General features: G+C 40.0%; 1 protein-coding gene across 2 annotated transcripts in view; it reads left to right on the top strand.

The window, feature by feature from the left end:
- MAML2 (mastermind like transcriptional coactivator 2) overlaps window positions 1-26,983 on the top strand; it is a 361,897-nt gene that overhangs the window by 274,674 nt on the left and 60,240 nt on the right. The window lies entirely within an intron of this gene.

Below are 26,983 nucleotides of genomic sequence, written 5' to 3'. Positions count from 1 at the left end.
AAACCAATGTGAAAAGTATCCCTCTCCAACCCCTCCCGAATTTTTTATTTACTTTCCCTTCATTGATTAAATGTATGATAAGAATATCAAAGCAATAGCCATCGGATTTTTTTAATTGATGATTAAAATAGCCATTTTTCTTTGAAATAAACGTTCTTCTTTAAATCAGGCTGAAAGTGGAACTTCTCTCTCCCAGTATGCTGGCTTCCTATTTTGTTCTGAGACTTCTGTTCAGTGACGTGCCTGTGCTGAACACAGCTTTCACACTAACGTCTGATTCACCTTATTTGGAACGTGGCAGGTTTTCAGTAAATGTGTCTCACACTGCTTTGAAGAGCCCTCTGTTCCCAGAGGTTAAATAACCTCTGGTCACACTTTGGATTTGCTGTTTTCAGTTAGCGTTATTGTTACTCTGGGCAAACAATTAGTCAATCAGAAAGTGTACCCCGTGTGCAACTGGGAAGCTTGTACTGCTTCAAGCAACAGGAACACTAGATAAAGTGAAAAGCAAAGACTTTTTTGCTCATGGAGTAGTGCTAGAAAAATGAGAGGGAAATGAGTTTTTCTCCTTTTATTACATTTATACCTATGGGGTATTGTTTACATTAAGTAGGATTCATCTGAGATACTTCCTCCTAACACAGAGAAAACTTCAGAAATGGGAAAAAAGAGGAGGAGGGAAGACGGAAAAACAAGGAAAGAAGGAATGAAGGGAAGTTTTGTTTGGAATGGAAATGACTTACCTGAAAATATTTGTTTTGAAATTCTGACTTATAAGTCTTTACACCTTTCATAGAGAAAGAAAGGCTCTTGTCTTGTAGGACTGGTGGATCCTCCATTCTTTATTGGTGTGCTGACATGCAGATGTCAAAACCGGGCTGCTGGTAGACAGCCATATTCCAAGGAAACAAGTCTGGCTTCAGTTTTTTTTTATCTCTCTATTTGAACAATTGATGCACTTAGCAGAGAACTGTGTTCATCTTTTCAAATTCACTTTGCACTTTTATATTTTCCTCTTCTGGTGACATTGTTAAGAAAAAGGACCTGCATTACATTGTTTTCCTGCCTCCGGCCCTCAGTCACCCTTCAAACTCTCTCGGGTGAACTTCTGTCCTTCACCCAGCTGTGGAAATCACACCATCTCTTCATCCAGAAAAACCAGAGGCAAAGAATAGTCCAGGGAGACAACTTCTTGTCATCAGAAGAATAACTGTCAATCTGCTTAAAACAAATTCAGAGGATTTGAAAATGAATCCCTTATGGGAGCATTTTCTTGGGAACTTGACAACCAAGTTCCTCAAGGAGAAATCACCAAGCAAATAGTGATTGTTCCAAAATCACCAGATACATCGGGCACAGTTGTCTGTTCACTGAGTTTCTTTCGTCTATGCATACATATATATTTCAGATCCAGAATAACTTGGGAATCAAAATTGCTGATTCCAGATCCAACTTCTCGTGAGACCCAGAAATCAGTTTACCTCTTGTGTTCTCAGTTTCCCTTTCCATGACACTGAAGAATGCTACTTCCCACTGGTCTCATGAAAAACAGAGGATGATATTTAAGAAACAGATTTGGATTATCCACTCTCTGAGCTACTGCCTTGCACAGTTTTGAAAGGAATGACTCTTTTAGATCCCAGCCACAAGACTACCATCAGTAAACTAAAACTTAGCAGTTATTGTAAAAGAGGTGATTTAATTTCCAAAGGGCCCTAATTTTCTCCCAGGGAGTATAGTAACATTGAACCTAGCACTTCAGTCTTTAAAAGGAGGGCCTCGGCTTTAAAGAATCGCAGCACATTATACTCATGAAAGAAGTGCAATACCCTGTAATTTTCACTTAAATTCACATTTTCTTCTCATTAGGTCTTTTTCTCATTTAGAGCCAGGCCCTCTGTGCATACTTTAATGTTTCCCATTGAAAGGTCATAAAATGGTTATTTGGGTGATTTTGTGCTGTGTGATAATGTAGGTAGTGATATTTTCTAAATTAAAAAAAATCAGGATATATGGTCTGAAAAGCCCAGATCCACTTACAGAGACATGGTGACAAAAATTTGTAACTGAAGGAAGACATGCTAAGTAACACAAGAACAGGTTCTGAACAGTTTGAATTCTCTTGGGGATATCAGAACCTCACTGTTTCATTGGAGTGTAAAGTGTCCTAGCTTTCTCCAGAAATTTCAACTTCATGTTTTGTCCATTTACAATCGTGCCAGAAAATTTAGTCCTACATTCATTAAGTCATTGCGTTTATAAAAATGGGCATTATTATGACGGAATCATTTTCTAGAACTTTTTTAAGCTTCAGCATGTAAAGTTCCTGCCTCACTTCATCACTTCAGCTCTTGGCTTCAGCCATGGTAGGTACACCACATGAAACTCCTTCCTTCCTGTCTTTGTCTGCGGTTCCCTCTGCAGGAAGCACCCTTTCCCTTCCCTCCTGGCTTTGCTCAAGCCACTAGTCCTAGCTCATTGATCAGCTCCTTCAGCAGAGTTCAATGTTAGACTCCCACAGCACCTTTTAGCGTATTTCTATTCTAGCACTGAACTCATGGATAATCCTGACTGTCCCATGGGATTGTCAGAAGCCCAAGAGCAAGGACCACTTTCTATCCATCTTTAAGTCTTTGGTGACTATCCCATGCTCAGCTCCGAATAAATGTTTTTGGAATATATGAAAGAGGGCAGTCTTATCCACGTCTATGTTTCTTACATAATTTCGGCTTCTTTTTGCTTTCCTTGACCTGCTAATTCACCGTAAAGCATACAGAGAGGTCATGGAAATAGGGGATTGGAATCTCTGAATCAACGTCTGCAAAGGGACAAGCAGTGAGCTAAAATCCAGTTTGCTATTTTTCTTAACATTGCTTCTTGCTACCATGCAACTCTCATCTTCAAGCCCAGTGCTGTTATCAGGTATAAATGTAAAGTGATTGAAAAAGAAAAGAAGACAGAAATTCCATCATCTATTTTAGTCATAGTTTTGCAAAGTCACCATCTTGGGTGTATGAATATCCATGACAAAGAGAGTCAAGTCAAGAGCCCCAGTTCCCCACTTGCTAGCTTACTTTAGGGAAATGGACCCAATTCTCTGTACCTTAGGTTCCTTCTGTGAAATGAGATAGTGGCATTTACTTCACAGAATTGTAGAGATACAACAAATGAATCCCTGTTAGGTAAAGGCCTTGGCACAGGACTTGGCAGTGGGTCCCACTGTAAGTGGAAGCTGGGGCTGTGGACTTGAGATCCATGGGGCTGGAAATATTCTGGCAGGCAGGTGGGCAGAGTTCTAAAGGCTCCTACAATGGGAACAGAAAGAATTGGGTTCTACTTAAACCAAGTACCTCAAAGAGGCAATCTCACCCTTGCTGAAAACTACTTGGATTTTTACAGCTCCATCAGTGTTTTCTCCTCTGGGGATAAGGTGAAAGGTTCTAGTGTGAGGCTGACTGCAATGTTGGCCAGCTTGCCCAGAAGGCATGGCATCCCCAGCCCTGCCTACATGGTCCTAAGCTTGGAAGTAATCAGGAAAGAAAAACTATCATTTGGGACCCCAAGTCTACCCATTGAATTCATATATACTATACCTCAGACCCTTACTGAAGCTTTACTGTCTCTGACACAGATTTAAGATACAATTTTTATTAAATTTTCAGAAATGATTCCTGGCACTGAAAATTTGAAAAGGTTGTGAAAGCGCTGTTAGAAGTCAGGATAACTTGTAATAAAAAGTGTTAACTGCCTGGTATTAAAAGAGAGACCTGGAAAATTAGACACAGGGCAGAATCACTGTCCAGTATGATAATGGATGTTCCTAAGAGATCACTCTGAGTCATGTTAAAAAAAAAAAAAAGTTAAGTCATGTTCAATATCCTTTGTTTCCAAAGGCAGGGAAATGGGAAATACTCTTTAAGGAAGATTTCTGTTGAAAAGTTTTGATTTCAGTGGTCTGCAGAGTTTACTTCTGTGGAACACCTCGTTCTCTGCCAAAGCCAAATAAATGAAGTGTCGCTATATTTGGAGAATAAGGAAAGTGGAACGTTTGTTATAATGATGTTAATTTTTTCTAAATACTTGTTAAGAACAACTAGGAAGCTGGCTTTTTTTCCCCGAAAGTTTATTGAGGAGCAAATGCAACTATACTGTGAGCTTCCTAAAGAACAGGGACATTTAATTTTGTTTACCAGGTCTAGATCAACTCAGAGGTGATTTGGTTTTGGATGGAGAGATGGGTAGATGCTGGGGAATGTGATAACCATGGATGTTTAACTGATTTTGATGTGGAAGTTTAAAAATATCCAAGTCTCACTTCTGCTACTATCCATCTCAGTGATTTGGGGCAAATCTTTTTCATCTCTGGGCTTCATTTTCCTCATCTGTAAAATGAGGAGATTGGACTAGATCACTTTATAAAGTCCCTCCCAATTCCAAGAGCCTAGGATTTAATAGAAACAAAATTAGTTCTTTTGCCCATCTGACACATAATTGAAAGTCTCAACTAAGTGATATAGATGGGTGCAGCAAACAGCAAATTTTATTTCAAGGACATTGGTATTCTTGGAATACAGTTAGCATCTTTTGGCTTTGTCTAAAGCACATACTATGCAGTCAGAATGGCTTGTCCACATTTTTTTTTTTTTTTAATTTTGAATGAAAAGATTTGTGCCTCCCGCATGTAGGGCTTGGCGCACTCTGAATGGTAGCCTACACATACGCAAATAAGAACTGGGAAGATAATTAAATCTGAGGTGGAAATAGAGTAGACTTGTGAATGAACAAAGGAAGTGTGTTTCTCTGGAAGCCAAGATGTCAAAGATACATTTTACTGGTACTGTACACTTTCAGCTTTCATGTAAATCAGTATTCAGCTGCTTCAAATGTTCTAACTCTGCATTTCTGAAGAATCCATTGTGTTTATGAACTGTGGCTGAGGCAGGAGGAGGTGTCAGGCATTTTTAAATTCCAAACTTACAGAGAATCACAGACGTACGTGGTGCTCTACACAAAGAATCGAATGGTCAAAATGTACTTGATTTTTGAGCTAACAGTGAGAACAAAATGGATTCATTTCTAAGACTTTGCTTCCAAATCTGAGCTTCTATTTTGTTTCTCAGAAAAGAGCCATGGAACTAAAAGGGGAAAAATGCAACTCAAAGGATTCTAAACTGCTTCCTTGCTGCATACCTTTCCAATGTCTCAGTTTTGGCAAACTAGCTCCAGACCCTACCACTATCCAAGCTCCCACTGTCCTTCCTTATGACTCACACTCACGCTTGGGGGCTAAGAGGCTGCTCCGTGGCTACAGGGATACGTGTCAGAAGAAACAGAGGTTGAAAGGAAACCCAAAGGTCATTGGGTCCAATCCTCTTACATTACATAGATGGAAACTGAGGTCCAAGAAGATGACACCCTTCACACAAAGTAACACAGCAACTCACACGAGTATCCTGATTTCTAATCCATTGCTCTTTTCACAGCCACACTGATCCCTAACAAATATGTAATACAAAACAAGTGGACCAGACCCTTAAAAAAAACCCAACAGGGTTATAACGCTATTCCGTTTTTTTCAGAGGAACCATCTTTTCACCTTTCACATTGTTGCTTTTGTCTTGTCAGCTTCTTGCAGAAAGATGACTTACTGCTTGGAAATTCAACTTGGCATTTTCTTTAGACCAAGTGATCTTTTAAATGTAGCCAACATTTCTTTTGGAGTATGACTCCATTTCACATAACACATCCTAAGATTGATGTTTACTGAGTTGGTTGTTTAAATCACGTTCAGAGCTTGGTTACATGGGCTGTTTCTTTGTCTCTGTCTCTCCCTCTGTCTCCTTTTTCTTTGTGCTTCACACAAAAGGATGGGGCCCCCAGGATCATCTGGAAATGGATCAGTGTATTCATGTGTGAGCTTTACAAAGCACTGGAGCAAAGGTGTCATTAAACGTTAGAAGTCATTCAATCACACCCATCTCTTCATACACAGTAAAGAAGGCTCTTATGGTAACCGTCCATAAAGCTTTGTGTGTTCATTCACCCCTTGCTTCTTGTAGGAGCTGGTTCCCTTTTTCCTTCTCCCCTCTCCCTTAGAGGAGGTTTGAGATTAGCTTTGTTTTTCTGAATCTGCCTTTAATACTCAGCTCTTGTTTGGTGCTAAAAGTAACTAAAGTAATAGAGCTTCTGGGTTTAATTCTGATTATGTTTCCTTTCAAATGACGGAGGTTTTCCTGGTATCCATGATGCTGCCATGGGCTTGGCAAGAAAAAAGAATGACTCTTACCTTCCCAGAGGGAATTAATTGTCTATCCTTAAGTATGTTCCTAGCAGGCTTTTCTAGGTATTAAATGTAGAAGTCAATTAAGGGAGGTTTCAATGTATTAGTATCCTGTTTGTCTTGAAATGTAAATGGAATTTATGAGAATTTTGAAGCAGATGCCATCTGCTGGATAGTTAAGATACTGTAACCAAAAACAATGTGAAGAGAAAACATATGGAACAGTATACCTTAATGAGGGGACTGATTGCTAATTTAAGTCAACCTCCACAGTACTCCCCAGGCCCCGGGTAGAGTGCAGTGTCCCAAATTTATTGCCTGCAGTCTAAATGTTTAAATTTATTTTTTTTCTAATCTGAATAAAGATATCCCTTCCTATTCATGCACAGGACTTAGATACCCTGGACTTTCCACCTTCTTTTCCAATCATAAGAACAAATGCAAAAGAAGTGCTCATCTTCAGGGAAAGGATAACTTTGCAACAATGCATTTGGGAGCCACCCAAATTAAAGCCAGAGGTAATATAAAAGAAAATGAAAAGAGAGAGACAGAGATGAAATAGGGTTATGCAGGAATAAAGGGTAAGTGTATCAAATTAAAACCACATGTAAGACATAAATACAGGCTAAATAGCTAATTCTTTCTCCGAGGGACCCGTGAAAACAGTTGATCTCTACCTAACACCCCGACACTGCCCCCTCATTAGACCAGCCCATGGATAAAGAAACACTCCTTAAATTAGCCAACCTCCCTTAGAAATTATATAATACAGTCACATTCTGTATAACTCCTATTGATGCTGGATCCCAGCTTGGGCTCTTCCTCTGATTATCTGAGCAGGTTGTTTCACATTTTAGGGACTCAGTGCCGTCTTCTGTTAAATATTGCTTGATGAATTTTACTTCCCTGGTGAGTTATTTTAAAAGTTGAGATGCAAATTAATAGTATATCCATAAACAGAAGCCCCCCAAAATATCTCTATCTAGAGTTACAACTTAGAATTAGGACACTGACAAGTCAGAGTCTGTGAAAGAATGGTGTTTCTCCACAAGTAAAAAAATATCCTAGGAAGTGAGAAATTTCAGAACTTCAATCTGCATCTGGCTAGGAAACCCTATGTGGAGTTTGCAGGAAGAGACCCATACATGGCTACAAGATGGTTCTGTTTTTTTCTCTCCCCATAGAATATGAAACAGGAAAACTAAGTCCGTAAATGTCTTCCATGAAGAGCTCTCAAAGCGAGGGCACCCAAGTTGTCAGCTCCATCTCCATTTCTGAGTCACAGATCCACATATATGGCTAAAAGGAGGGAAGGAGCAGACAAAATACCAAGGAGATGAAGAGAGAAAGAAAAGATGTTCCCAAACATGTTCATTGTTCACCCACATGACTTACTGGTATGTTAATGCCTCGCATCAGCCACTGCTAATGAGGATGCTGCCCCTTGTTTCCCTTTTACTTTATAAATGGAGTGGCATTATGTAATCACCCTAATGAGGTAATAGAAACATAAGTACACAGGAAAATTTGATAGGGTTTCTCCTAATTCATCCTCTGCTGTGTTGGTCACCCCCCCCCGTCCCATTAACCCTCCCTTTCCCCTCCGCACACCCCCCTCCAACTGGCTGAGTCTCTAGTCCCAGAGGACATATTGTTGGCTATTATTTATAATAAGACTCTCTCTTCTTGGCAGGATATAGAACAGCTGTTGGTCTATTCTCTGCCACAAAGACCAACTTCCCTCTTTTGCCCTGGATGATTGGAAGAAAGTCGGGGCGAAGAGCAATTTATAGTTGTGTTACAGCACCTCTATTTTCTTTTATGTTTATTTATATGGCTTCCATTTCTGTCTGGGATTTCTGAGATAATCAGGATCACCCTGCTACAGAATTCTCATTTGGGGAGGCTCTGGTGGCAGCTGATGGCATTTTTCTTCATTGAGTCAGACATTTTAGAACTCCAGGCTAGAGGAAATAGTGAACATTTCTTCTGTGAGAGTTTGAGAATCAATGTGGTTTTTGTTTTTTGTTTTTTTTTTTCCCTTAGGAACTGATGATGTGTTCTATGTTACGTGAACTTTGAATTTCTCAAGGGGAGGCACCTTGTCTTTGTCAGCTTTCTGTCCCCAGACTGTAGCACAGTACCTGTTCAGTAAGTGTTTCGTGGATGAACTGAGCAGAGTACTGAGTGGGGTCCTGGTCTGTCCATCGTTAGATGTCAACTTCTCTGACAGACCAGCACTTAAGTCTCACCCCAGACTTCCAGGCCAGACAAGCGCATCTGAGGTGGGCCTTTTCCTGAGATCTTCTGTCTTGGATTATTTTTGACTCTGGGACTCATCCTAGGCAAAGAAGCACAGGAACTCAAGGTTTCGATATCCAGGACAGGTCCTGAATCTTCAGAGAGACCTGAACATCTCCGGAAGTGGAATATGGAGAGAATTTCTCTGTTCTTTTAGGAGTTGAAGGAAATTGCAAAGTAGGAAATTGGTCTGAGATGCCAGACCCAGAAAAGATCCAAATGGCTTTGACAGTCCTTGTTGAACAGAAAGGAATCACAGTCCAGCATTACGGTTTCTCCTCATGACAGAGTGTTTGGAACTGAGACAGGTTGGCTGCTGGTCAGGACCATGTTTAGTAAAGACTGGGCAGAAGTAGAGTGGAGTAGTTAAATCTGAGGTGCTGGGGTGTGGCAAAGAGGAGATTGACTTCTGGTTCCCTCATTTACTTTCATGTGAAAATAGCTTAGTTAGTATTAATAATAGCTAACTTCCTCCATAATCCAACCAGCTCCGTTCCTGGAGAAGACTTGGAGAGCCGACAATTTCTATGGGGTGGGTGCCTCTTTGTAAGGGTTTGTAAGGTTCTTTCAGATTTCCCAGTCTGTGTTCCTGAGTGTGTCATAAACATCCTGACGGACCTGAAGGGTCTCTATGTTGTCTCTGATACCCCACAACCCACCCAATAAGCACCTAACAAGTGTTCCTGACAGACACACAAAGAATCTATATGATTAAAGAGAATACTAGGTGCTAATGCCACTGAAATGTCTGCCTTTCCGATAATTTTCAGCATTTTGTAGGCAACAGGGGAAGAAATAATAATAATAGCTGTGGTTTATAGCGTGCTTATGACATGACAGGAACAGTGCTTTTCACTTTGCATACATTATTTTATCTCATAATCTGGTTTCTAAAGGGAATCACTGGAGACAGAAAATGTCACAGTACTCACTTTTGCCCAACTGTGAGCCAGGCCCTTCAGAACTGGGAAAGGAAGTTGATCAGGTTGGATCAGAGAATAGCTTAAGACTTCTCTGGAGAAGGAGAGACACAGGCCTGCAACACAATTAGATCCAGGTAAACTTCTGCCCTTTTTATATGCCCTTCACCTATATCCCTGGTTACCCTGATGCCTCCTAAGTAGTTGCTTATTAACTCAAATAAATTATAATCGACAGGCTTTCCGGCATTGTAGGAAATGGAGAGCCAGGAGTGCCTTGTAGGAAGCCCTTGGTGGTTCAAGGCCATGTTTAATAATGACTGGAGTAGTAAAATCTGAGGCATTGGGGTGTGGCAAAGAGGAGATTGACTTCTGATTCCCCTATTTATTTCTTGTGAAAGTAGCTTAGTAAATATTAATAATAGCTATTATTAAGGTGCACACCACATTAAATAATGTACCAGTGAAGTCAGACTCCCTGAGTTCAAACTTCACACTAGAGCTGTAACTTTGAGGCAATCTCTCTGTGCCTCGACTTCATGGTCTAGAAAATATATAGAATATCTACTTTACAGAATTCTTGTTAAGAATTAAATGAGATGATACATGTCAAGTGCATAACATAGTGTCTGGTATTTAATAAATATTGGCCATTAATATTATTATTACTACTAATAATCAATACCTACCTCTTTTATTTCCATAAGATATGAAGGCTAATTAAGAGAAAGGACCTTGCATATCTCTGTATCTAGCACAGTGCTTGGCACATTGTAGATTCTGAATGAATACTGGCTGGCTGGCTGGCTGGCTGCCTGGATGGATGGATGGATGGATGGATGGATGGATAAATGAATTTGAGTTTATGCCGATAAAAGACTCTACCCAGAAAATCTCATTCTTTCCAGATCCCTTCCTAGAAAGTCATGCCTCACATGTTACCCAAAGGAAATCGCCACGACACTAAACCAGCTTGCAACATCCAGCAGGCAGTTCCTTAGGCTCAACTAGACATTCAGGCTCACAAGATTACTATATACCACATCAGACATCAGTCTACTCAGAAAGATATAAGATAGGAACTGTAGTTGCCAGCAGAGCAGCATTAGACATTCTTCTGTAATTAGAGCCCCACCAGCTCAGGTGAAAGATGATGAAATCCATACTGGGCAGGTGAAGGAGCTGCCTTTGCTTAAAAAAGCCTTATATCCCACAGCAGTCAATAGCTCTACAGCAACTCCAGAGACATGGGTGCAGTGTCCTCTCAAGGGACATTCTAGTCACCAGAATTGCTGCACTCAGAGGAGTCCAAAGCCTGGCCTTCCCATCAGGTATTTACAGTTCATTTGTACTTCCACCCTAGTCCAGATGCAGTCTACCAATGAGGGGTCATTTTTTACCATATGCAATGTTGCCTAGTAACATAGTTGACACATACCATCTTTATCTGTTTCTAGGGAAACCAAGCTAAGAAGTTAACCAAAGGTCAGATTCTCATGCAAAAAGGGAAAGAGTTTTTAACTCTGTGCCCACACCATCTAAATAGTTACTTACAGCACAGCCTGAGAAACCTTTACAATGTCTCTGTGAAAAAACACATTCTTATATCTCATACCTGCCACGTATATTTCCCAGAGTAAAATTATATAGGTGTGGCCACATGCACCATTCTGCACCCTCCCTTCAACAACCAAGAGGCAAGCACAGTGATTCTTGACACTACGCCTGCCTTTCTCATTGTCACCCACCCCCACCTCCAATCAACAGTCTCATCCTTCAGAGCCCAAGCACAGGTAGCTCTCCACACACACACACACACTCACTTCTACAAATACACAAGAGACTTCAGTTTCCTTGGACCCATATCCTCTTAAAAGTTTCTCCCAGCCCAGAAGTCACACTACTAAGGATCTTTTGAGTTTTTCCCTTCCCCACAGCATTGTTGGGAGGATAAAATGAGATTAAAGAGTTGAAAGGACCATAGTAAAAATCTAAACTAGCTTTACTGTTCAGAGAGTGGGACTGAATTCCAAATATGGGTGAATGGCATCAGATCTGCCTAAGTGGGAAGCATAGAGCAATCCTGACTTCTCTGATTTAAATTATTAGTGTTGATATCCATCTTTACTATAAGTAGTTAGGGAGATTTTATTGACCCATGGGAACCACTAAACTCTCAGATCATTTCATCTTTTAAGCAGCCATGAGATGGTAGAGAGTTTGGTTAGTACCACCTTGTCTTAGTAAAAGGATTACATATTCCATTTATTTCCCTGCCCCAGCGATAATAATAGTTTCTATTTATTAAATTGTTAACATGTGCCAGGGACCATGCAAAGTGCTTTACTTACACTCTCTTGTTTAATCATCAAATATCACTAACTCTATTTCTCAGCAGAAACCAAAACTCAGAGAGTTTACAAGACTTTCCCAAGGTCACTCAACTGTAGGTGGCAGAGCCAGGGGTTAGGTCATGTTTAGTATTAGATCAGATCTCATGTTCTGTGTTCTGTGATATCTTCATGGAGGTGGCTTATAAGTTATGCATTATTTCCATTAAGCCAGTCAGTAAGTGCAGTAGGAACAGATTTCACATTGCCTTTAAAAATTATTTTTACCTCCTTTCATCAAAAAAAAGAAAAAAGAAAAAGAAAGGGATTTTATTGAAATAGGGAGGAGAGTTGTTTAGATGAAAATATATGTGAGACAAAGGGAAGTTCTCATTTTATTTGAATTTCTTTTCTCTATTTTATATTGTTACCTATTCTAAAATATCCAAGAAAAAGGCCATAAAGTACAAAGGGCACTAAAGAAAAATAGAACATAGCATGCACATTCTGAAGTCACCACAGCTAGTCCTGTCAGAGCCCTTTCAAAGGAGTGGTAATTACAACTCATTATCTACCTTGACGACATGCGAAATAGTACAAGAACTGCTTCCAAATTGTTAAAATTCTATTTGAGATATTAGAAACATCACTGGTTTATTATAGTGGAAAGTTTCATAGCTTTTCCCCAAAATTTCAGCTACATGTTTTGTCTACTTATAATGTACTAGAACATGTATTCCTGCCAAAAAGAAAAAATAAGCTAAATTCTTCCACTTACAGCTAGCACGTTCCTACTTTGTTCTGATTAATTCACAGATCTGTGCAGGAAAGAATTTGCAATTGGCAAGAAAAATTCTGAACTGGGCAGTTCAATTGTCAAATAAATTTTAAAACTTGCACGGGGTGTGGGGAGAAATGTAGGTATGTCGGCATTTTGAACCCATAAATGTGTGTTTTCTTTAGATCATGCCAATCTAAGAGAAGGAAAAAATGAAAGACTTTGGTTCTGTCAGATAAAATAATTTTTGCTTTAGGAAACTTGAAGAGATCCATTCAATCATATAATTTTTCAGTGAAGGTAAATGTAATAAAACTTTATAATTCACTTTATTTCCTTCAACCCCTCTTAAGACGTTCTCATAGAAAAAAGTTGCGCGAATAAAATGACCTCCATGTGTAAAAAAATTTTTTTTAGTTAACATCATTTCCTTCCTGTCTGAATTAAATTGGAGTATGAAAGATTAGTTTTATAGGAAATACAGGATGGAGTTTATCAGAATGGTTTCATCCTCCTGAACTTTATTTATTGGGGACATCAAACAGAGAATGAACATTTATTTATTCACAGTGTTTCCTTAATCATGTAGTTTTATAATGCCTTTTGATTCTTAAACAATCTTATTTCTTAATCCAGATTTCTTTGCTTTCTATTAACCTGCTCACCCATTAAATAAAGGTTAGAAAATATGTTGTATATGGAGGGTTAGCAGCCTTTCAAAAGTGAGACACCTTTTTTGACACCTGCTCTGGCATGCTGGGGTAGCTAGAGTGGATACTGACTGTCCAAATAGAACAAGGAGAATGGAAGTAGCACAGAGTAGATAGAGACTCTGAGAGGTCCCAGCATCTCAAAACTATACCAGCCACCACTTCCATATTTTTTACTGTAGACCGTTGAAGACTAAACCTATACCTTAGCATGACTTCCTTTGACCAGTTTTTTTCTATACTTTTAGAAATCAGAAGGAATGAATGGAAGAAGAGGTAATCAGTATCTATTGAAACTTTACTATAAGCTGAGAGGTGAGCTAGGAGTTTTATTTAAGTTATCAGTTATCTAGCAAATCTTCAAAGCATACCTGTAAAGTAAGTTTAATTAACCCCATTGAAAGGTGAGGATGAGATGATTTGCTCAAGGTTTCTTACGACACAATGCCAGAGCCAGGATTTGAGATAAAACTTGTTGGAGTTTGGATTGGGAAGTGGATTGGCTGAGTAGCAAGAAACTGAAAGGAAATTTTGAACAGGGGTATTTGGGGGAAAGGCATTCATGTGTTCATTCAACAGCTATTTGATTAGCTATTAAGTGCCAGCCCTATGCCAGGCACCAGGGGAAACAGGAGTGAATGATAACTGTGTGGACGCTGCATTTCTGTCACTTAGTTGAGAACTGAATAGCCAGGAACCACACTGTAAACTAGAAGAAAGACGTGAAAAGGAAGGTAGAAGGTACCAAAGGCAACCTTTGGTATATATCTATTGAAACCTTCAATGGAAACATTCATTTTTCCTTTCATAAGGTTCTGACCTGAGCTTGGGCTGAGTTCTTCCTCCAGAGTAAAACCTAACAAATGTATTGTTGGAAAGTAAGGGCTATGATTCTGGAGACTAAACGTTTAAAGGGAGCTTTAGTCTATAGGCTTCTGAAGTAGAGCCTCTACAGTCATCCCAGCAAGTGTGAAGGGCATAGATGTTGGAGATGATGATCTCGATTCCATTTCTCCACCATCTCATTCCTTAAAGAGACTCTAGCACTTAGAAGATACTTTACAAATAATTGTGGGAGGGAAGGAAGGAGGAAGGAAAAGGGAAGGAAAGAGCAAGTCTTCCTGGACCTGTGTTCAGATTCTACCTGTCTTCCCTAGGGACCTCTGATATAAATGGAGTTTGCTTATGCAAATCCAGGGGCTGAGATTATCCTGTGTATTAAAACTGTTCTAAGCACTTAGAGTTGCACTATCATGTAAGTTCATTTATTAGAGACATTTGTCTTTTAGTTTAAAGGTAGTTGTATCTTACAAAATTTGAGGTGAAAAAGAAATGCATTAGGCTGACAGAGGTAGGCTACCATTCATAGTTTTGAAACTAGAACATTTTGCTGACAAAGAGAAATGTATTTTTAAGCCTGAGTTCTTTTAAAAAAAAAAAAAAAACACTCTTCCCTCCTAGTCCTCTAGCTAGGCTATCTCTGCCAGCTCCCCGGCTATGAACACAACACATTCTTGCAATTCATCACTTCCCTTGGCTCAAGCCAGCCTTTAAAATGGTTGGCGGCATATGCTTCTCATTAGCTCTGCCTCTGCCTCACCTGCACTGCTCAGACTCCCCTCCCCTGCCCCCTGCCTGCCCCCTTCCCTCTTCCTCCTCCTTCCCCAACCCCAGACCCTACTCCTGCCAGCTTCTCTTACCGAGCAGCGCTGCCTGCTGGCATGGCAGGAGGCAAGCAAAGAAGGAGAAGAAGAAGGAAATAGATCAGTTCTATCGAAAGTAAATGCTGTGGTTTAACAGCCTTTCGTTCAGAAATAAGACCTAGGAAAAGAGAAAGCCAAGGGCAAAACCAAAAACAATAACAGAAATGGAGAAAAGCAGAAGTCTGCTGACTGGGAGAAAAAAATAGAGAGGGGCAGCAAAAGGTTAAAAGGGAAAAATTCCCATCGTTACCTCACTTAGGCAACCAAATGTTTCTTTAGGTCACCGGTGTCTGTCTTGATTTATCTTCTAGGTTCTATAAGGGAGTTTTACCCATTTGGAGGGCATTTTCCGTTTAACTCTGTTATAGGAGGGACAAAATATTCCTTCCATTTGGTGAATTCCGGTTCCCTCTGTGACCCACCGCATAAATTAAGAATAGACTGAATCAAAGATTTTTTGATCAGCCCAAAAGAGACTTACCAATACCCACCAAATTCTTTTCTCATTTTCTCCTTGTGTGATAGCTTTCGATTAGCACTTTCAGTCCTTGGCTTACTTTCCAAAATAATCACGAAAGTAAATTCTCTCATTCTATCTTCGAGTATAGTTGGACAACTCTGATACCAATTTATTCCTACCACAAGACGTAGAGTGCAAATTGGTGGGCAGCTTTTTTGAAACTGGTTATTAATGGCAAGAAAGGAATGTTGAAAGGGTAAAGGCCTTAATCTTTGATGGCGTTATAAGAGGGTCATAGAAATCTGAAGGGACCTCAGAGATTCCCTAATCCACACCCTTCATCTCACAGATGGAGAAGTTCAGGCTAAGAGGTGACCTCCCCACTGTCATACAGGGATGGGGTGGCGGGACGAGGGTTCACCCAGGAATCTTCAGCCCTAGTCCTGTTCTCTTTTCCATGGTATGCAAGCACCACGCTCTCCCGCAAGTCCCTTTGTGCCAACATTAGACACAGGGTTCTGCAATCTGCAGGTCTGGTATGCCTTTTGGTTCTACATCCAACAGTTGATATAGAACCTATATCAAACTGACTTTGCTCAATGTTGGTGACCCATTTTATCTGCCGGACCAATAGAATACCTCCAGAGAAAGAACCACCTCTGAGAAAAATTAGAAAAAGGTTCCCCTTCCTCAGGGCATATCCACACTCCCACCCCTCACCCTCTATCCTGGGCACAGGGCTTAGCAAACTGCAGGGTTTTTTTTCATGGTCTGTGTAATTTATACAAGAGCATCCTGGGCCCCTGCATCCCCTACAAATATAGAGTTCTCTCTACAAAATATAGATAATTTAGTACCTATAGCAAGGGAGGGGGCGGTGCAAGGAGGAAAGTTAGGATCCACCCTCTGGGGAAGCAGAGGGCAGGGCAGGAAGAGGGCCTGAAGGCGCCATCTGCACTGAGAGGGGAGGGGCAAGGAGAAGGGCTACAGGAGGGCAGCCAGAGGCCGGGAGCTCAGGGCCTGGGGGCACCAGAGTGGAGCCTCTGAGGTCAGTGTTTATGAGGGGAAGGGGTTCACTAGTGTCTTTGGTAGGGCCTGAAGTCACCACCAGTGGCGATAGGGGTTGCACAGGAGTCTTAGAAAGACCCCACTTGGTCCATCAATGGGCAAAACTTCCATGACCATGTGTGTAATGGTCCTGACCAGAGGATGTTCATGGATCTAGAGAATCACAGGTGCAGCCAACCCCCTGATTTACAGAAAGTCATTCTGATGTTTTCATCTGGAACAGAGACCCTCTCATTATAGTGGATGAAGGGAAAAAAACTCATCTTCAAGGACTTAGACAGTTTTTTTTTTCCTAACATCTCTTGTTTCCAAAGAACTGAGCCAGATTCAGCTCTGAACAAAATTGTGCAGTCAGACAAACTTGTCAAAAGGCCTCTTTTCCTCTTGATTCACCTCTTTTCAGCAACCAGATGCTTGTACATCCCCTTAGCCACCTGCCCTGTCACTCCCTCCTGGCTTGCAGTCACAATCTTTTCTAAGATGTTAGCTGACAATGGCCTCATGCATTCGTTCAAAAACTATTTATTGAGAACTTAGTGCCAAGTTTAATGTTTTGCCCTTCCTAGGGTATTTATGTTTTAATAGAAATTCCGAAGCCCAGGACAATCCCTGGTATATAATATACATTCAATAAATCTATGAAAAAGGAAGGAGGGAAGAGAATGGGAGGCATATAATACTCAAAGAATGGTGAAATTCAAGAATCACATCAGGCAGTGCCCAGGAAGGGAAAAATTGGGGGCAGGAAACCTTTATAACCACCCTACACGTCATGGCAGATAGGCCTTAAATTCTGTTCCATATTCTCCAAAATCTTAGGACATCAGTGCAACCACATGGAAAACTGCTGCAAGCACCCATACTCTACCTCCAAATTCTTCCAGACATACCTCCCTCTTGCCCAGCGAGATACCCCAGCACTTCTGAGCTCCTGGATTTTTTTTGGACTCTGTTCTGGTCCCATAGCTTGGTTTCTGTTACTTATATCACCCCTGGATTAGCAACTGTCTTGAAATTATACCTTGGCGTTAGCCTTCATACTGGTGCAACGCAAGGTGTGATTTCTGGGATTTCTCTCTGGCTCCAAGTACTTTGCTCCCAGAACCCCAGGCCCTGGCCCCCTACTCACCTGACCAACATAGCTGCTCACCTCTCTCTGCTTATTTTAAGTCCATAAAAGGGGGGGGGGCTATAGTTACTAAAATCACTTACAGAACCCTTTCCTTGAGAGCTTCTGTTGGAAGTCACCTCTCAGTTTTCTTCCTATTAGAGATATTTATGTGTCTTTCTACTTCTTTCAACTGGAAGTTCCTAGAAAGAAAATGCTCTGCCTTAGTCACCTCTGTAATACCATTATTGCTTAGCACAGCGCCTTGTCCATAATAATTCCCCCTAAAATACTTTTTCTTTGTTGAGCATATTCAACCAGATATTCTATTGCCCATTTCATTATTTTGCTTTTTTTTTTTTTTTTTTTTGCCCATTTTGTTTTACTTGTTTTTGTTTTTTTTTTTTTTTTGCAGTACACGGGCCTCTCACTGTTGTGGCCTCTTCCGTTGCGGAGCACAGGCTCCGGACGCGCAGGCTCAGCGGCCATGGCTCACGGGTCCAGCCTCTCCGCGGCACGTGGGATCTTCCCGGACCGGGGCACGAACCCGTGTCCCCTGCATCGGCAGGCGGACTCTCAACCACTGTGCCACCAGGGAAGCCCTGTTTTAGTTGTTGTTTTAACCAGAGGAAATTAACAGGGATTTCTCACTGATTCTGGTCTTCCTCTGATGGGAAAATTTTTATGTTAAATGCAAATTACTTTGCCATCTGTGTGCAGCATACGTTCTGGAATCCTTTCCCTTTATGTGGGGAAACCAGGTTTTCCCATCGATGACCATTAAAGTACATTTGGCAACGCTTGCAGCTCTTTCTCCATAACCCAGGTGGCAAAGTTTGCCTCTCATTTCCACTTGTGGATTTTTATAAGGCTTCTTCATGCTGCTCCTTCTTTTCAGGTACTTTTCTGTTCCTGGGCAGAGGGTTTGAACCTTCTGCTTGGACCTCCCCGTCCATTACTCCCTAGTCATTGCACTGATTCTGTGAGAGGAAGCCTGTTTTGCTAGTTAGAACCTAATTCCACTTGCTAATGTGTCTGATCTTTTGTATTTCTGCTTGTAAAACGGTATCAGTATTTGTTGTTGCTCCTTCCTCCCTAGGTTGACAGGTAAGCAGAGGAATAAGTTAGCTGAGCTAAGAAAAGGTGGCATTTTTCATGTGTTCCCCAGTGGACCTCTTCCTAAATTAAAGGCAATACCTGGGTTAAGGAATGTTAAGAATTGGCTGGTAATCAGCATAATATTAGCAAGGGTTTGATTCTGAAAAGGTTTCACAAAGATACAAACATGACTTAAAGATACAAAGGTAGGATGGGAGCCAAGGTGAAGGACTTTAATTTTTAGGCTAAAGGTTTGAACTTTATCCATTGGGGAACCACAGTGAGATTTCAACAAGGGAGTGACCTAAATGATTAGATAAAAGTTTTAGAAGGGTCATTCTGACTTCAGTGTGGAAGACCAGTGGGCATCCAAAGTCAGTGTAGGAGGCTGATGCAGCAGTCCATGTGAGAAAAGAGGAGGGCCCAGATGACGGAAGACAATGGAAACAAAGGAGGAAGAATAAATTTGAAAGACCTTTCAGGAAAAAGAATGGACCTTCTACCTCTGCTCCCTCATCACTCACTCCAGTTTCCTTGGCTTCCTCTCTGTTTCTCACACATCAGGCACACTCTTTTTTCTTTTTAATTGAAGTATAGCTAAGTTACAATGTTGTGTTAGTTTCAGATGTACAGCAAAGTGATTCATATATATATTTTTTTCATATGCTTTCCCATTATAGGTTATTACAGGATATTGAATATAGTTCCCTGTGCTATACAGTAGGCCCTTGTTGTTTATTTTATGTATAGTAGTGTATATATTTTAATCCCAAACTCCTAATTTATCCTTCCCTCCCCACCCTTGCTTAACCGAAGTTTGTCTTCTGTGTCTGTGAGTCTATATCTGTTTTGTAAATATCGGTAAGTTCATTTGTATCCGTTTTTTAGATTCCACATGTAAACGATATCATAGGATATTTGTCTTTCTCTGTCTGACTTCACTTAGTATGATAAACTCTAGGTCCATCCATGTTGCTGCAAATGGCATTATTTCATTCTTTTTTTATGGCTGAGTAGTATTCCATCGTATATATGTACCACATCTTCTTTATCCATTCTTCTGTTGATGGACACTTAGGTTGTTTCCATGTGTTGCCTCATGAGTGTCCTCACTGACTAGACTGCTCTCCCACCAGATTACCATGTCTCACTTCCTGAGATCCTTCAAGTCTTTGCTTGAATATCCCCTTCTTAATGAGCCTTACCCTGATCAACCTGTTTAAAAATACATACCCCCACCAAAAATCACGTATCAGAATGTTCATAGCAGTGATATTTACAATAAGCAACAAGTAGAAAATATCCAAATGCCCATGAACAATTGAAAGGGTAAAGTGTGGTATAATCACACACTGGAATATACCATATAGTAATCAGAATGCATGATTAACCTACAACCATATGCAATAACGTGGATGTATCTTGTAAATGCTGCCAGAAAAGCAGCCTGGTTAAAAAAGACTACTTAATATACAATTCCATTTGTATAAAATTACAAAAACAGTCAACACTGAGCTCTGTTATTTGAAGTCAGGATAATGGTTACCTTTGGCTGGGGAGTTGGTTACTAGAAGAGCACAGGAAGTGCTTCTGGGCTGCTGGGAGTGTTCAGTTTTCTGTTCTGCATGCTGGGTACACGGGGTTAGTTCAGTGTGTAAAACTTCAGAGAGTGGTTCCTTAATGATATGTGTACTTTTCTATATGTATTATATACATCAATAAAATTTTCAAAATGCAACTCTTCTCCCGATACTTCTCATCTCCCTTACTCCACTTTTCCACAATACTTACCACTTTCTAATATAAGCTGCAATTATAATGTTCATCACATTCTTTACCCATTAGAACGTAAGTTCTATGAACTCAGGGATTTTGCTGCATTTTGCTTACTGCTATATCTACATCACCTTGAAGTGCGCCTGGCACATAACAGGTAACAGAATGAATGAACGAACTATTGAATCAGAAAACGTGAATAGAACAGGCCAGACTCAGAGATACAAGTGGAACCCTGGTTGAGGTCCAGTGTTGCTTTGGCGATTTGTCCTTCCCGAGTGTGGTGGATAGGCTGCTAGCCCCGAAGCTGTGATAGTCTCTTTCCCATGCCTGTCTCCAAGCTACTTCTTAAGGCTACTTCTGGGCCTTTAATTAAGCCTTTTTCTTATCCTAGACTATTTACATCATTTGCCCTGAGTCAGAAAACTTCCCATCTTCAAAGCCAAGTTCAAATGCCATCTTTTCCATAAAGCCTTTCTTAACAACCTCAACCTAAATTCCTTTAGCTTCTTATTTTTATTTTAGGGTGAGAGTCTTCTGGAATTGTTTTTACTCATTCATTCATTCATTCGCCAAATATCTATTGAGCATCTACTAAATGCTGGATACTATTTTTTTTTTTTAATCTTTAACTTGAGATGTCTGTTTGTGTGGTTAGCAGTAACCCTTTTTTTTTTTTTAAGATGTTGGGGGTAAGAGTTTATTAGTTTATTTATTTAGTTTTTCTGTGTTGGGTCTTCGTTTCTGTGCGAGGGCCTTCCCTAGTTGTGGCAAGCTGGGGCCGCTCTTCATCGCGGTGCGCGGGCCTCTCACTATCGCGGCCTCTCTTGTTGCGGAGCACAGGCTCCAGACGCGCAGGCTCAGTAGTTGTGGCTCACGGGCCTAGTTGCTCCGCGGCATGTGGGATCCTCCCAGACCAGGGCTCGAACCCGTGTCCCCTGCATTAGCAGGCAGATTCTCAACCACTGCACCACTAGGGAAGCCCCTGGATACTATTTTAAGTCCTGGAAAATACAAGGTTGAAAAACAATGTCTTTCGTGGGGCTATATTCCAGTAGCGTAGATAGACAATAAACTAATAAATAACTACATATGTAAAATTATTTGGGGTGCTTTGAAAGAAATTAAGCAAGATAAAGAGTTGGAGAGTGATGGGGTGCTATTTTAGATAAGTTATGAGGAAGACTTCTCTATATCAACAACACTGGAGGAGAGACGCAGATGAAGTAAGGAAGTGAACTATGAGGAAGAACATTCCAGGAAGAGGTAACAGCAAGTGCAAATGCCCTACAGTAAGAGCAGGCTTCTGTATGAGTCTTGTATGTGTACTCCTTGGGATAGGGTTTGTATGCCTAGCACTCCGTTTTGGACGCAGAAAGTTCTGAGTGATTGAATTTATTCAAGATTTTGTCATTTATTAATCCATTTCACGTTTTTACTTAAATAAGCATTCCTAAAATGTGTTAAATAGAATATATCCCAAACTGAATTATGCAAAATCTGTTATACCACACACGCATGGTTCTGTAGCCAAATAAGTATAAGATATAATGAAGATTCATAATGTATACAAATATAATATAGGTGTTGCTGTCTCACACTAAGAAACAAAGCAAAGCAAAACACCTAATTCATTATTTTCTAACATATGTTTTCCCTGTGGAGCAAACATTCATAATGCACGAAACAGTAGAATTCCATAGAGTTCAGTTTGGAATATATTATCTGATTCCTTCATTTTTATATTAGGTACATATTTATTAAATTCCTAATATTCACCTGACTCTGTTTCATAATTTTCCAGATAAGATATGAACACCAGAATATTACAATATTATTCTATTTGATAGAAGAACATAGATTTTCAACATTCTCTTTCCTGTGTAATAGAGTATATATCTCCACAGCCCCACCCTGCCTAATTTTAATCTATATCTAGTGATCTTCTTCACACTGTTAACAAAGATGTCTCTTGGGATACTTGGTCACCATCAGGATTAGAAGCTAAAATATCAAGACCCTGGTTCGTAAGCCAGAAATAAACAAATAGCAGTCAAGAAAATAGAAACAAATCTCAGAATGCCCAATGAAAGAAAACTTCTAGGTGGTAACATACATCCAGGCTCCATGGATGAACAGCCTTTGAATACAGCTCGCTCTGAAATAAAACATCCAGAGAATTGCTGCTTCTGAACGTCTATGTATTTTTGGTCTCTCTCCCTTTGCATGTCCTCTGTGAACTGCACTAGATGACTGGTGACAGCCTTAAAACTCAGAAGTTCTAATATCAATCTATGTTTCTTTGCTCCCAATTGCTCCCTCTTTAAGTATTTATTGGTTTTCCATGGTCACCAGCCAGCTGAAGATACATGCTTCAGTAACAAGGCTAAATTTGCAAACAGCTGTCAAATAAAGTTGTAGCTGTCTTACAACTTTACAACTGTGTCTGAGTGTGTTTGTCTCAAACTACCTGCCTATGTGTATGAGAAAGAGGGAGGACCTAGACTCTTGGACAAGTTTAGCCAAAGATCTCATAGCCACTGGTAAATTTGAACAGGAGAAAAGAGCATTTATTCTTATTTTATGGTGGGTGTGGCATATAGTTTTACAGGTTTAAAGGCAGCAGGGAAACTGCAAAGCCAAAGGGTTTTCTGGGGTATTCGTTGCTGGGAAGAAAAACAAGCCAAAGTTTTGCTTGTGGCCAGAAATATCCCAGAATGCATCTGGTGATTGGGCAGAAATTGAGCCCTGGCCAGAGCCCAGAGCCACTGGCTGACAAGTACAGCACGGGAACAACCTAGGCGGTGTTCTCAGCCTCAGATAAAATTTCCAAGATGGATCAGTTTTAAATTATCTGCTCCACTTTCATATATCTAAGATGATGCTCCATGTCTAGGATTCTGGACCTCTGAACTGGGAATGGAGGCTAGAGGGAGAAAACCCTCTGGTTTTTGTTAGTATCATGAAAGGTGTTTTACCTTGGTTAACTAGGCAGCAGCACACCTGGATGTTAGAAATGGACTGTTATTCCTAGAGAATTCGGGACAGTAAAACATTTTTGGGGGTTAACCATTTTCAGTGTTTTGTATCATAAGAATCTTGACTCCAGAGATATATTTACAATGGAACTGCTTACTTAAATCTCTAATTTTATTTATTTTGTTTTTTTAACATCTTTATTGGACTATAATTGCTTTACATTGTTGTGTTAGTTTCTGCTGTATAACAGAATGAATCAGTTATACATATACTTATATGACCATATCCCCTCCCTCTTGTGTCTCCCTCCCACCCTCCATATCCCACCCCTCTAGGTGTTCACAAAGCACGAGCTGATCTCCCTGTGCTATGCAGCTGCTTCCCACTAGCTATGAGCTTCTCACTTCATCTCAGCTTACCCTTCCCCATCCCCGTGTCCTCAAGTCCATTCTCTACATCTGCATCTTTATTCCTGTCCTGCCCCCAGGTTCTTCAGAACTTTTTTTTTTCTTTTCTTTAGATTCCATATATATGTGTTACCATACGGTATTTGGTTTTCTCTTTCTGACTTACTTCACTCTGTATGACAGACTCTAGGTCGATCCACCTCACTACAAATAACTCAATTTCATTTCTTTTCATGGCTGAGTAATATTCCATTGTATATATGTGCCGTATCTTCTTTATCCATTCAACCAATGATGGACACTTAGGTTGTTTCCATCTCCAGGCTATTGTAAATAGAGCTGCAATGAACATTTTGGTACATGACTCTTTTTGAATTATGGTTTTCTCAGCGTATATGCCCAGGAGTGGGATTGCTGGGTCCTATGGTAGTTCTATTTTTAATTTTTTAAGGCACCTCCATACTGTTCTCCATAGTGGCTGTATCAATTTACATGCCCACCAACAGTGCAAGAGGGTTCCCTTTTCTCCACACCCTCTCCAGCATTTATGGTTTCTAAATTCTTTGATGATGACCATTCTGACTGGTGTGAGGTGATACCTCACTGTAGTTTTGATTTGCATTTTGCTAATGATTAGTGATGTTGAGCATCTTTTCATGTGTTTGTTGGCAATCCGTATATCTTCTTTGGATAAATGTCTGTTTAGGTCTTCTGCCCATTTTGGGATTGCGTTGTTTGTTTTTTTTTGATATTGAGCTGCATTAGCTGCTTGTATATTTTGGAGATTAATCCTTTATCAGTTGCTTCATTTGCAAATATTTTCTCCCATTCTGAAGGTTGTCTTTTCGTCTTGTTTATGGTTTCCTTGCCATACAAAAGCTCTTAAGTTTCATTAGGTCCCATTTGGGGACCTAAATATTTTTGTTTTTATTTCCATTTCTCTAGGAGGTGGGTCAAAAAGGATCTTGCTGTGATTTATGTCATAGAGTGTTCAGCCTATGTTTTCCTCTAAGAGTTTTATAATGTCTGTTCTTGCATTTAGGTCTTTAATCCATTTTGAGGTGTTTTTGTTTGTTTGCTTGTTTTGCGGTACACGGGTCTCTCACTGTTGTGGCCTTTCCCATTGCGGACCACAGGCTCCGGACATGCAGGCTCAGCAGCCATGGCTCATGGGCCCAGCCACTCTGCGGCATGTGGGATCTTCCCATACCGGGGCACGAACCCGTGTCCCCTGCATCAGCAGGCGGACTCTCAACCACTGTGCCACCAGGGAAGCCCTTGAGTTTATTTTTATGTATCATGTTAGAGAGTGTTCTATTTTCATTCCTTTACATGTAGCTGTGCAGTTTTCCAAGCACAACTTATTGAAGAGGCTGTCTTTTCTCCATTGTATATTCTTGCCTCCTTTGTCAAAGATAAGGTGACCATATGTGTGGGGGGTTATCTCTGGGCTTTCTATCCTGTTCTATTGATCTATATTTCTGTTTTTGTGCAGTACCATACTGTCTTGATTACTGTAGCTTTGTAGTATAGTCTGAATTCCAGGAGCCTGATTTCTCCAGCTCCATTTTTTTTTCTCAAGATTGCTTTGCCTATTCGGGGTCTTTTGTGTTTCCATACAAATTGTAAGACTTTTTGTTTTAGTTTGGTGAAAAATGCAATTGGTAGCTTGATAGGGATTGCACTGAATCTGTAGATGGCTTTGGGTAGTATAGTCATTTTCACAATGTTGATTCTTCCAATCTAAGAACATGGTATATCTCTCCATCTATTTGTATCATCTTTAATTTTTTTCATCAGTGTCTTATAGTTTTCTGCATACAGGTCTTTTGTCTCCTTAGGTAGGTTTATTCCTAGGTATTTTATTCTTTATGTTGCTGTGGTCAATGGGAGTGTTTCCTTAATTTCTCTTTCAGATTTTTCATCATTAGTGTATAGGAATGCAAGAGAGTCTGTGCATTAATTTTGTATCCTGCTACTTTACCAAATACATTGATTAGCTCTAGTAGTTTTCTGGTAACATCTTTAGGATTCTCTATGTATAACATCATGTCGTCTGCAAACAGTGACAGTTTTACTTCTTCTTTACTGATTTGGATTCCTTTTTTTTCTTTTTCTACTCTGATTGCTGTGGCTAAAACTTCTAAAACTATGTTGAATAATAGTGGTGAGAGTGGGCAAACTTGTCTTGTTCCTGATCTTAGCAGAAATAGTTTCAGTTTTTCACCATTGAGAATGATGCTGGCTGTGGGTTTGTCATATATGGCCTTTATTATGTTGAGATAAGTTCCCTCTATGCCTACTTTCTAGAGAGTTTTTATCATAAATGGTGTTGAATTTTGTTGAAAGCTTTTTCTGCATCTATTGAGATTATCATATGGTTTTTATCTTCAATTTGTTAACATGGTGTATCACATTGATTGATTTGTGTGTATTGAAGAATCCTTGCATTCCTGGGATAAATCCCACTTGATCATGGTGTATCATCCTTTTAATGTGCTGTTGGATTCTGTTTGCTAGTATTTTATTGAGGATTTTTGCACCTATGTTCATCAGTGATATTGGCCTGTAGTTTTCCTTTTTTGTAACATATTTGCTTGGTTTTGGTATCAGGGTGATTGTGGCCTCATAGAATGAGTTTGAGAGTGTTCCTCCCTCTGCTCTATTTTGGAACAATTTGAGAAGGATAGGTGTTAGCTCTTCTCTAAATGTTTAATAGAATTCGCCTGTGAAGGCATCTGGTCCTGGGCTTTTGTTTGTTGGAATATTTTTAATCACAGTTTCAATTTCAGTGCTTGTGATTGGTCTGTTTATATTTTCTATTTCTTCCTGGTTCAGACTCAGAAGTTTGTGCTTTTCTAAGAATTTGTCCATTTCTTCCAGGTTGTGCATTTTATTGGCATATATTTCCTTGTAGTAATCGCTCATGATTCTTTATATTTTGTAGTGTCAGTTGTTACTTCTCCTTTTTCATTTCTAATTATGTTGATTTGAGTCTTCTCCCTTTTTTTCTTGATGAGTCTGCCTAATGCTTTATCAATTTTGTTTTAGTTAATACTTTATCA

Source organism: Globicephala melas, chromosome 8 (assembly GCF_963455315.2).
Source record: "Globicephala melas chromosome 8, mGloMel1.2, whole genome shotgun sequence".
In the NCBI taxonomy this organism is placed as follows: domain Eukaryota; kingdom Metazoa; phylum Chordata; class Mammalia; order Artiodactyla; family Delphinidae; genus Globicephala; species Globicephala melas.
The sequence above is the reverse complement of the archived record's forward strand: the minus strand, read 5'-3'. Positions and strand labels throughout refer to the sequence as shown.